This window comes from Phoca vitulina, unplaced genomic scaffold, assembly GCF_004348235.1.
Source record: "Phoca vitulina isolate PV1807 unplaced genomic scaffold, GSC_HSeal_1.0 scaffold33, whole genome shotgun sequence".
In the NCBI taxonomy this organism is placed as follows: domain Eukaryota; kingdom Metazoa; phylum Chordata; class Mammalia; order Carnivora; family Phocidae; genus Phoca; species Phoca vitulina.
Window position 1 is genome coordinate 6,281,497 of NW_022589736.1, and position 12,538 is coordinate 6,294,034.

A 12,538-nucleotide genomic window follows, 5' to 3' on the forward strand; every position below is an offset into this window, starting at 1 on the left:
GCCTGCTTCTCCCTCTCCCTCTGCCCCTGCTCGTGTTCCCTCTCTTGCTGTCTCTCTCTCTCTGTCAAATAAATAAATAAAATCTTTAAAAAAAAAAAAAAGAAAAGAAAAGTTCTGAACTCCCATTGTCGCCAGCAAGTCTCTAAATCTTCACTGAAGATTGTGCAGTCCTTCGGGCAGGGCAAGAAGAAAACAGAAAGCTGAGGATGTTTCACAATTGCTTCATCTTTCAGGTCCTTCTATCACCCTCTGGTTCTCATTACTTGGTCTTTTTTTTAGTACTGCTGGGAATAATTGATAGGTAAGGATGAGAGATGATGATATAATTTCTGGGATTATAAGTAGCAAAACATTTCAAGATGCAGGAAAAATAAGATCACTTAGACTCATAATGTGCCTTATGGTGATGATGAACTTATGGGAGAATCCAATGGACCTGTATGGTAATTAAAAGATTAAACGTCTTATTCTATTTTAAAAAATAAGTGTATTTTATCTTTGGTTTTTGGAAGACCTCTAAGAGAGGATAAAAGTCATGAAATGCCATTTAAACCACTTTTAAAACCTCAGACGCTAAAACAGGGTCCAATAATGCCTGGTGCTGAATGTGAATGAGGCAGGGTGAGACCTGAGGCCAGCAGTGGTAGTGAGCCATTTCCACCCTGTGAGAGAGGGACAAAAAGAAGAGCTCAGTATAGAGAAGGAGCCCAGCAAGAGGCAGAACCATGGCGAAAAGGCCACTGGAATCAGTGAATTTAGGAGGAGGCCGGTTGTTGCCACGGACATCATGTCAAAGCAGGGGAGAGACACTGATGCCTCCTTGCTCACACTCAGCCGTCAACGATGCCTTCCCTTAGCCAGACCAAGCCAACTGGCACCTTTCAGGGCTCTAAGGGCAGACAGGCAGAGGATGGATCTAGGCAGCCGTGTGTAAAAAGAACCTTCACATGCTTCTAGTGACTTCTTTGAAATCTGTCTTGGATGGTTTTCCTCGTTAGCACATGTGAATATACCTCATTCTTCTAAATTGCTCTAAGACACAAAGCATAGATGAACCATACCAGGGAGGACCTTATAAAGCAGGTGGCACTTCCTCTGAGGCTTGAAGGATTTTAGTACATGTTTCTCTGTATGGAGGAGAAATGGCAGTCCAAAGTGTAATGAGCTGAGTAAGGGAAAGGCTCATTATCTGAGAGGTTTCTCTGGTGGCTGGCATAAAATAGATACTCAATAAATACTTACATTAAATTGAGCTTGTTGAGGAAGAGAATTAATCAACCAAATCTGCATTTTTTATTGTTGTTTCATTAAATACATTTCTTTAGCTGTATGTTAACAGTAAAGAAATTTGGAGATCTGAGGCAATAATCTAGATACTTTTAAGACTGATAACCTGCTATTTAGGAAGTCGTTCTTTTAGGTCTAAATGAGCTATGTTGAGTAGAGTCAATTAGATCATTGCTCAAGTCCATTTTACCTCCTTAAACAAAGGCTGAACACATACTATGCCATTTGGCATATTCTATCTTTTTGTTTAAAATGGTAATTAGTTTGTCTTTGAAAGACCAGCTTGACTTAAAATTGTAGTCTTCATATAGAAGTGTTAATATTACTTTTTCACACTCACAGAAATGATTTCCAGAACATTAACTACAATAGTTGTATAATTATGCTTTCTTTTAGATAATTCTGCAGCGATTTCTTCTCTCATCTTTGACTTCATCCATAACAGGAAAATGGTTGTGGGAGAATGCATGGGGGGTACTTTCACTATTGGCATAATTTTTCCTGCCTGCTTTTTGTCAACTGCATATAAAACTGTAGAAGAAAAAATATGCTTCAATATACAGTTTTCATTATGCTTTAGATACTTCTAATATCCCTTACTAAATGCCATAATTCCACATATGCAGCTTGTCACCTGGCATATGTAGACACGGAATTATTTTGGACATTATCACATAGTTACATCAAAATGCTGAGCAGAGAAAAAAATGGCATCTGATATCCACTCAGTGTTTAGACAAGAAATTTTTGTTTGATGTGAAGGCATTAATAATTTGATCACAGAGGAACATTTTTCAGTAGTGCTCGCAGATTGCTGGTAAAAGATGATTCTTCCCTTGTGGACACGCTTTATATCACACACCCTCCAGTTGCTGATGGAATCTCACACGAACCGTGTGGGGCAGGCACTTTATCTGCTCAGGGAGGGAGGACACACTCAAGCGATAAGGAGCCTGTGTGTCTTTTGGGATCTAAAACAAGTTGTTTCAAACCTCAGGCAGTTGAAGTTCATACTGACATGGCTCGAAAGACCTTGGGGGCGACCACCATACAACTACCTGAATCCGTTTCTCTCCTGGTTCAGTTTCAAAATCAAGAACTTAAAAACAGTTTTGTGGCGTATGGGCTTACACCTGTATACCAATGTTCAAAATGAGCTCTTGACTTTGAAGGTCTAATCTTTTGTCATTCAGGGAACATGAGTTCCCCACTTGGCCCAACACCTCCAAATCAGAGCTCATCGTTGTCTTCTCCTCTGTTTATCTGGTGGGAGTTATAGGGAGGGATGGCAGAAGACAGGAGGGGCAGGTTTTATAGACGATGTAACGGGTTTTTGGTGCCTCCTCTCTCTTGGCCAACTATGAACACTATCTGAAATTTTAGGAGACAAGATACAGTAAGCCATTACATGTCCCAGTTCCTAAGAAGGCACATCCTTCTTTCCTTAAGGGAGAGGACAAACATAGGTAGGGACCTCTGTTACTGTCTCTGTTTTCCCTACTGACTCTGCATGGTTTCCAATTAGCTGGAGATCAGATCTGGAGCTGGATTTTCAGTAGTCTGATGGCTGCATTCACAGAGGTAGTAGGTATGACATGGTGGACGATGGGGATGGAGGACCTGCCAGTGGGTTCTTCTTAATAGGGAGTTTTCTGTGCTTCCTCCTTAGTTCCTCACCTTCACAGCCCAGACTCAAAACTGTCTCTGGGACTTGTCTCAAGCTGCTGTCAGCTGCAGGAAGGTGGGTGTTCTTACCCCCCAGTCATATCCCCTGGCAGACTGTCATTTGAGTCCTTTTTGTGCAGGAAAATGAGATCAGTTCATTCTCTCCTGCTCCTCCTCCCAAATCAAGGCCCAACTTAACAGCCTGCAACACGGAGTTCTCAAGAGGGTGGGGAGAAAGGACAGGTCTCCCTACTCCTCCACACCAGCAGCAACCCCAGCAGGGTAAGGGGGAGTCTCATGGGGTCACCGCTGCCCTCCCGCTCCAAACTTCCTGAACATTTGTCTGCCCTCACACAACTGACTTCATTTCCATCATCTGTGAAAATGTCCGTGTCCCCTACCAGACAGGCACAACTGCCAGCTTAAGGATTTTGCATTATTTACCTTTGTATCGCCAGCCCTAACATACTGCCTGCCATTTAGTAGTTAGAGGACACACGTTCTGGAGAAAAAAAAAAAAATTGACACATGATAAAATATAATTTTTACCGTAGAATGAACACAAGTGTACTCTGGGTGAAAGGCAAACAGTCAAAATCCAAGAAAAGAAGGCATTTGTTAGGTGGTAAATACTGAAAGAGTAGAGATACCCCAGTTTTTCTAGAGAAAACGACAAAAACACGGATTGACCAGGAGGCCCAGAGAGCGAGGGCCAGGCGGCTGGAAGTCATGGAGGGAAGCTTGTTCAGTCCTCCTCCCTGCACAGAGAGCTGAGTGGGAGGAAAGGGAAGAACATAAAGCAGGAGTGGAACATAAGGAAGAATCTCGTAGAGTGGTGTGGGCTGAGAGGTCAGCCAGTGAGTTCCTGAAGGGTGGGAGCTTGCGCCAAACTGTAATTCCCAGTTTACTCATGCACTTGAATTCTATGATTGTGTGTCCTAGATAAGAGTTCCGTACAGAGCAGATGGAAGAGTGAAAATTAGTAGTCTCTGTATTAACTAACATTTATTGAGTATCTATTATGTGTCTGTCCTCAACTCGGTTAATCCAGTCCTCATGACACCCACTCTGGGGTGGGCTCTTGTTATTAACCTCATTAATGGGGTTAACCCCACAGATGGGCTACTTGAGGAACAGCAAGGTCAAGTCACCAGCCCAAGATTATCATAGGAATTACACGGGATTCTGAAACCGGGCGTGAGGATACAGGTAGAGCAGAGAAGGAAACAAAAGCTGGTCATGAATCACTTGGTGTGGCCAGATGTGCATTGACCCGTCTGCCTAAGTGTGGCTCCTAAATGTAGGCACTCGCAGCGACCCACTCCTTCCCGATCAAATCAGAAGAGTAAGTATCAGATGGTATTATTTCATAATCAAAATATTTCATCAGAGTGCCTGCTGGTAGCAGATATCTAAAGGTCTCCCTTGTCCAAGATCAAGCATCCACTAGCTCATTTCATTCAGTTTTCTCATTTGTTATGTCGAGATCATAATGGTGTCTCCCTCCGAGGAATGATGAATGATGTTGCACATCGAGTGAATAGCAGCGTCTCTGCCATACTATCTGCTCAATAAATGTCAGCTGTTATTATCCGTGGCAAATTAGCGAGTGTATTCTGTACCGTTAGTGTGTTCTTAGGCTCTCATCTAACTGTATTACATCCTTAAGAGAAAAGTTGCCAAATACATTTTGCACTACTTTGTGTTGCATCAACAAACCACCGATAAGGCTTATTTGCTTCTGTAAATACAAAGACCCACCTCAGAGGCAAATACTACTGTAGTATACAGGCCACCATTCAGATGGAGTTAGATTCATCTAAAAGCTCTTCTGGAAAGCCATGCTGGAAATAATCAGATGTCATGGGTCTGTCACGTAATCCTGGTCCAAGAGCCTAACGAGAATCAGCTCCAAGTAGGGAGAAATGTCTCTTGTATCCAGTTTCAGTGGGAAGGACCACGATGTGCTCTGCATCTAGGGCCCCTTCCACAGCCACAATGCAGGGCACTGTTGCTACCCACGGTGAGGAAGCAGAGCCTCGGTGGGGTGAACATGCTCAGGATCCACCCTCCACACGGCCATGAGAGGGCAGGACTTGAGACCCCCCCGCAGCCCAGGCTCGGAGCCCAGAGTCCTTCTGCAATGCCCCTCTGTTGGCCGCAAGCTTGTAGGTGATGGGCGGGAGCAGCGTGCGGGGACGTTAGGTCTCTGCCAGCCCTGCTAGGAGCTTCCAGGAACGTGCATTCTTCTTTAGTGACACTTTGTTGAGAAGATGTGTTGCTTTCTCTTCTTTACTTGGCAGGTTTCGAATACCCACGGTAGCTTTAACTACACAAAGATGTTTTCAAGAGTTCGAGGAAACCTTTTCATAAACAGCAGTCTTTGGGAAATTGCGGATTGGAGGCCCTCCTTCAGGCCTCCAGAGAGCAAGCGGGTTGCCCTTGTAGCCACACAAGCCACCTCGGCCTCGAGTGTTGGTCAGGAGGCCTCTCTCCTGAGTAGTGCTGGGGAGAGTTCACGGACGTGTGAGCTCAGTCCTAAGCCCGTTGGCTGCCCCCTGGAATACCATCATTCCCCTTGACCTGCACACGTTTGGTTTCATCTTCAACAGGAGAAAATCCGGGAAATCCGGCATTGTTTGGCCCCTTTTCTCACTAACCGATCCAGGCTTTTCAGAAATCGCTCTGCTTCATTCTAAACAGGAAGTTTCTGCAGGCAGTTGTACAAATGACACGGCTTTGTGTGGGATGTCACCTATTGTTACTGGAACAAAGACATTCTGAAATAAGGACAAAGCCTTCAAATCCGCCAGGGTCCCGGACCCTTCAATAGCCTTGCATTGTGTCTGGAGGGTGATTGAGTGAATTGGGTCACTCCAAGAATATACCTAAGCTTCTGAAACTCTGCTATTATTAGGGTTGCAAATAGCATTTCCAGTAGCTGTTCTAGCTGCTCTGCATATATGCAAAGCAGGGCTTTTCTAAATAGCTGTGGTTACCTGCATGGGTATAAAGAAATGGGGAAAAAATGTCTGTGGATTGACCCATAACTCAATCCTTCCACTCTTAACGTGTTAGGAATAGCAAAATATTTATTAACCGCGAGTGCAATTAAAGTTTCTCTTTTGAAACACTGTGCACGAGTCATGTGGCTCTCCAGCTTTTAAGGCCTATGTCTGTAGAGTGTAGATGTTTTATATGATGTTAAAAGAAAGCCTGCGTCAGGAGAGAGAAATTCAGCTCCCAGTTAGCGGCAACTATCCAGTCCATGGCTTGCACCAATCCGTGGCTTCTCGTCTCAAAGAATTCCGAGTGTGGGTTTTGGTATAATGAACTGTGTTTATAAAATGAAACTTATTCCCCTTGAAACAGGATTGCATTTAGCAGTGTTTTTCTTTATCTTAATAGCTAAATTGGTAAAACATTTTCAAAAATGTTATCTGAGACTATGTATGCAACAAAAATAATGAGATCATTATACATTCCCTTCCCTTTTTCCCTCTGTATGAAACAGCTCACTCAGCTAGATTTTGCACACGAGCATACCCTCCTCCTGCAATCAACCTCCCCCCTCCCTTGGTATCTGGGTCACATCTGTAGCAATGTGTGTGACTTATTTGTGGGGCTGCCGGTGCCTTGATAGTCAAGCAAGTGCCACAGAGGAAATCTACCTCTAATCCTTTAAATTCTATTTTTAACCAACACTGCCGGAGATTCCTTCCTTCTGTCTTTCCCTCTTATCGAGAGAAGATCTGCCTTTTCTCTACTAACATAATACTCTGCTTTGGAGCCCACACATTCCCGTGTCATTTGCTGCCTTATGAGAGCCCTTCTGCTTTTGTCTACAACTTGATCCCACCCAAAGGATGTTTCCTAGCAGTCTCCAAATTGATCTCATCTTCTGGCATTGCTCTAGGCAGGGATACATCGGGGCTAGGTAGAAAATGTCCCGATCTCTGCGGAGCAAACTCACCCATCCCTGTGTTCAGATGAAGTACCACTTGAACCAGGCACCTGAAATTCTAGGAGCTGTGAGTACAGGTACATAGACGGCACCTGTGGTTAACAGTCAATGTGGGAGCTTCACTCTAGAAATGCGGGGATCTCCTCTGCTATTTTGCTGTTAAAAAGCAAACTGCTAAGATTACCAGTCTGATTAAAAAATTAATACTATAGGGACACCTGTGACACAGTCAGTTGAGCATCTGACTCTTGGTTTCAGCTCAGGTCATGATCTCAGGGTCATGAGATCGAGCCCTGCGTCTGGCTCCACGCACAGCAGGGAGTCTGCTTGGGATTCTCTCTCTCCCTCTGCCCCTCCCCCCTCTCTAAAATAAATAAATAAATCTTTAAAAACATTAATACTATAATAATGCACATTGACTTCTTAACAAATCAGTGTGCTTCTGGTGCTTCAATTAAACTGAATAATTATTTAATTAGAAGACCCCTACAAAAACTCAAAGTTATTCCAAAAATAGGGTATTAATTTTCTGTGTGATGAATTTAAGAAGTGATAAATGGATAGTAAACAATTTGCATGATTGGTATTGACCCTTCATAAAAGTAACCTGTGTTTTTTGTTTTCATGTGATTTCTACAACATACAGTTTGAATCATAGGGCACTCATAAGGAATTTTCAAGTTGTGTGTGACAGGAATGCAGCTCAGTGTAGATGAAACAAAAGGGAAACATATGGGCCCAGGGGACTCGAAGCTCTGGGAGTGACTGGTCTTTGGGTACAGCCAGACACAGGAGCTCAATGATATTACTGGAACTTTGTTTCATGCAATTCTGCTTCATATAATACTGTCTTCGTTTGAGACATGTTTTCTCAATCGGGTGGAAAGGAAGGTCTCCTTGGGATTTCGGGATCTCAGAAAAAGATACTTCCTGCTTCCTAACTGATACCTACCCATCTTAGGGCTCATGTTGGTCCAGTGAGGGTTGAATGCTGATTTGGGGATGAATGAGTGTGACTTGAATGGCCAGCCTGGATCACAGGCTTATCCTTATGACTAAGGGAGGTCGTCCCTCCTTGGATTGCAGCAAACAGGGGAGAGCCGTGTCACACACACTGACTTGCTTTTAAAGGTGAAGGACTTTAGGACCAAGGAGAACATATGGTTACTGGTTGTACCATACTTGCCTGGCACTTTGAAGATCACGGAACTTGGTGTTCATCTTAGTTCTGCTCTTTATTTATGAGAAAGTCTTAGAATTGATGTTTTAAAACATGTTGCAGCCTGGACAGTGCAGACTCTGTACAGTGTATATGGTAGGGACAGCCCCTGGCCCCAACCTTGTTGTGTTTATGTTTATTAAGGATTTTACAGTGAGTGCTGCCACCTTAGGATCTTTTGGTCTTATCTAAAGTAGAGAGAAGCTGAACGAATTGGCCAGGACCCAGAATACCCAATTTCTCGATCATTTGGTAGGTTCTTGAGGGTTATATGGAAAGAAGATCCTCCAGAAATGTGTTCTTTTTGTTTCTGGTTGGAGCTTTGGACTGAAGCTCTCTTGATATGCTGTCTTGGGACCCATGTGAAATGTAAAGACTCCTTGGCACCCTTCCCTAGACCCATGTTCTATTCTTGGTCTGTGGGTGTAGGAACCTGACATCAGTAACCTCCCATGAGGCACAGAAAGGAAAAGCATTTGTCCCATATAGGCGTCTTGGTCTCCTCGGGCCAAAGGTTCAAAATCTTGTATCATCCTGTCTCTAGTTACATCCTTTTACTTAACGATCCAATGTCATTGTTCCTCTTCCTTGTGAGGTAGACAAGTAGAGAGAGATGACTAAGTTCTCTCTAGAGCTTGGACCGAGCTACTAACAGAACCCGAGTCAGGCATGGCGAAGGCTGGAGGGTGGACATGGAGAGCGGTAACAGCAGACGGGATTTAAGGAGTGCACCTGTCTCCAACATCAGCAAGACTGGTTGGTGGTCTGCAAAAGCGATGGCTCAGCTCCTCTGACTCGGCCAAACAAGCCATCCAGGGGCCTGCCTTTGGGTGGTAACACTGTCCCTTCTGACTTGTGGGTCAGAGTGAAAGCAATGACGTAGGATCAGTTCCCAGTATACAAATCAATTGTGCACTAAAGGTTAATTTAGAAATATGTTTATGTTCCTGTGGAAAAAAAACATGTCCCACATTCCAAAGTTATAAATGGTGTGTAGGTTCCTAGGCCACCGTTTATGATAGAATTATCATCCACAGTGTTGAATATTGTTGTGAATATTATTGTGAATATATGGTATTTCTTCTGGGTATGATTTAAAGACTACGTACAAAGATGTGATGTGTTTTGTTTGATGTTACATCAGATGGAGCAAAGCCTCCTCTCTGTGGCTCACTCCCTCTGCTGAATTAGCCTTTCACTGGTGCAATCTCTGTCAGAGCCTTTGTGTTACACATGTAAAGGGCCTTTAGCTTCAGAGTCTGGTAGAGAAATCTATCCAGCCCCTTCCAGGTACCCAACATAAATAGGGGTCACAGAAAACTCTGGAGCGAAAGGAGTTATAAATATCTGGGTGTGGAGTGACATGGAGCTCACACAGAGAAACAGGAAGAGTTTCTAGAATGTGCAATCTAGGTGAGCTCCATGCTTGAGGACTCACACAACAGCAGACGAGCCATTAGCAAACTGAAGTTGAGGGATGTTCCCATAATTGCTTCAAATATCATATCAGTGTTTTCTAAGAAATAACATATTACCAAAACAGCCAAACTTCCAACGTCCTTCCATTGTATCTTAATTTATTCCCTTGTATGGACCTTGTTTCTCAACAAGATGAATTCCTCATTAAACACCCCCAAACACGTCAACAACATCTTTTTCCCTGTGTGAGTGTCTCCCGGACCTCACTTTTTTTTTTTTTAAAGATATTATTTATTTATTTGAGAGAGAGAGCAGAGCAAGAGAGAGAGAGATAGAGAGAGCGCACAGGTGGGGGGAAGGGGCAGAGGAAGAAGGACAAGCAGACTCCCTGCTGAGCAGGGAGCCCCACCGACGGGGGGCTCGATCCCAGGACCCTGAGACCACACCCTGAGCCAAAGGCAGACGCTTAACTGACTAAACCACCCAGGTGTCCCCAGACCACACTTTTAAACAGGACTGTGGGTGAGAAGGAAACTTAGCTGGAAAAGCCTCACGACTATGTCCCCAGGCCAGCTGTTGCAGCAGGCTCCTGACCTGGCGGTTCACTTGGCCTCCTGTTTTCCTTCATACATTTGTAAAGTGGTAGGTGTGCCGAATGAGAGCAGAAATGATTATAAGCTTCGGAACATTTAGCACACAAACTATAAAATTACTGGGTAATAAAGGTGCTGGAAACCTATTAAAGTGATTTGCCCTCCCTGTGATTCTCATAAGCAGTGGGTTCGGACTAATTACACTGAAAACTCCGAGCGTGTGTCATGGTCCCCTGGAGAGGACTCAAGGCCTCTGCTTCCAACTCAGGCCGTCATGAAGGAAGTCTGCTCTTCACAGAACAAAATGTTTTCCAGTTAGTGGAAATAATAGTGATGCCAATCTAGAAAGTGTAAGCAAGGTGTTAAAATGCTGCTGTAAACTTTTAGAAACGTAGAGAATGTGCGAGATCAAAGTAAATTCTCTGCCTTGATATATTTATCTAGCAATCGAAGTCCAAAAAATGCCATTAGGTAGTTATTTTAAAATAAATTGTTTTCATTTTTAATATAGAGATATGTAAGGAGAAAAGCGGGCATCGACTCTACCACCAAGACATTTTTAACAATGAGAAGTGAATGACCTGCACATGGAACATTAAAGCAGAACAGACAGCTATAAAATAAAAAACTCTTCTCTTTTTTTTTTTTTTAAAGATTTTGTTTATTTATGTGACAGAGAAAGACACAGCGAGAGAGGGAACACAGCATGGGGAATGGGAGAGGGAGAAGCAGGCTTCCCGCAGAGCCGGGAGCCCGATGTGGGGTTCGATCCCAGGACCCTGGGATCATGACCTGAGCCGAAGGCAGACGCTTAACGACTGAGCCACCCAGGCGCCCCAAAAACTCTTCTCTTTATTTAATTTTCTCCACCCCAAAAAAGTAACAGCTGTTTACCCTATACTCCTTCTTTAGTATCTTCCCAGAAAGATAATGCACACACTTGCTCACATATGCACACACACACTCGATGCAATATTTAAATCCAGCAACGCTTGACTGTGACTGCCCATCCACAGAGAGCTTGCTGGGTGCCCGCCAACCCATGCCCTGCTGAGGGACCCTTAACTATGGCCACCGTAACCCATCAGGTGCATTTTGGCTTTGGGTTCCTTTTAGCCACTTACTTGCAATTTAACAGAATTTTGTCTTACTTGAGCCCTGACTCCTTTGTGCTTTTTTAATGAGTCTCTTATTCTGCTCAGAGACTAAAGCAGTTCTATGAAAAGTCTAAGAGAAACCACCAAAGTAAACAACAACAAAGAAAAGCATTGCTAAATACATATTTATATCTTTTATTTATTTATTTATTTATTTTTTAAAGAATGCACGTCCACGTGGTGGCACAGTGGACAGGGGGCACCTGAGTGGACAGCGCGAGAGACGGAATCCCAGGTCCCCAGAGGGAAGGGCCAGCCTCGCAGGGCGCCGGGGACCACCCCCCGTTTTGGCTGCAGCTAGGGCACAGCGCTGCGTCATCCCACCCCTGTGCCGGGATCGCCGGGACCGGTCCTCCGTGGAGTAAAAGCCTCCATGTGCGGAGCCTCAGTTTCCCCACCCGCGGATGTCAGAGAAGAGCAAAATATGGAACGCTTCACGAATTTGCGTGTCATCCTTGCGCAGGGGCCATGCTAATCTTCTCTGTATCGTTCCATTTAGTATATGTGCTGCCGAAGCGAGCACTATATCTTTTAATACTTAAATTATTTCCCTGATAAACTAAAATCTTGGTGGCACCTGGATTCCATATGCATCATTACAGACATCCACACACTGAAGAGCTAGTTCATGGTGGTGCTGCGAATGTGATTTATCTGTCAACTGACTTCTGGTCACTCTACTCTGGGTGATGCAAAGATGTCACTCTGACCACAGAAAAGGATACTGGCAGAAAAATAGCAGCCATATATTATCAATATAACAAAGGCCTGGCTAGCTGTCAAAATAAAGGGCTTTCTGTAGCCTGTAGATTTCTAAATAAATATAGAAATGCCTGCTTCCTCCCAGTGCCTTCACCAGAGAGATTGTGGTAGGATACGAAGTAGCTGGACCAGAGGGAAGGAAGAGGGGGAGAGGGAGTCAGAGCGAGCAGAGAAGGCGTATTTTTAAAAACCTATATTCCCTTTTTGCCTCCTCTTAGACTTCAGAATACTGGTAACGCTTGAGCCCTGCTAGACTCAACAGTGAGGCTTGGATGTGCTTGAGCTCTCTAGGAGGGGTTACATGAACTCTGAATTCCTTCTTGCGGCAGGAAAAATGTATTCACTTCATCCCAGAGAGGATGAGCTTTTCCCACGCTCCATCCTGTCTTCCTCAGCAGACTTTGGGAGGCACGGTAAGGGATGGGCTGAGTGGGTCTTTGCTCCCAGGGGATCCACACTCCAGGAGGAAAAG

General features: G+C 44.2%; 1 non-coding gene across 1 annotated transcript; it reads right to left on the reverse strand.

The window, feature by feature from the left end:
- Positions 1-11,722: 11,722 nt before the first annotated feature.
- On the reverse strand, positions 11,723-11,827 carry LOC116645693. Its single transcript, XR_004301997.1, has one exon. It is a non-coding gene; the product is annotated as a U6 spliceosomal RNA (small nuclear RNA).
- Positions 11,828-12,538: the final 711 nt, after the last annotated feature.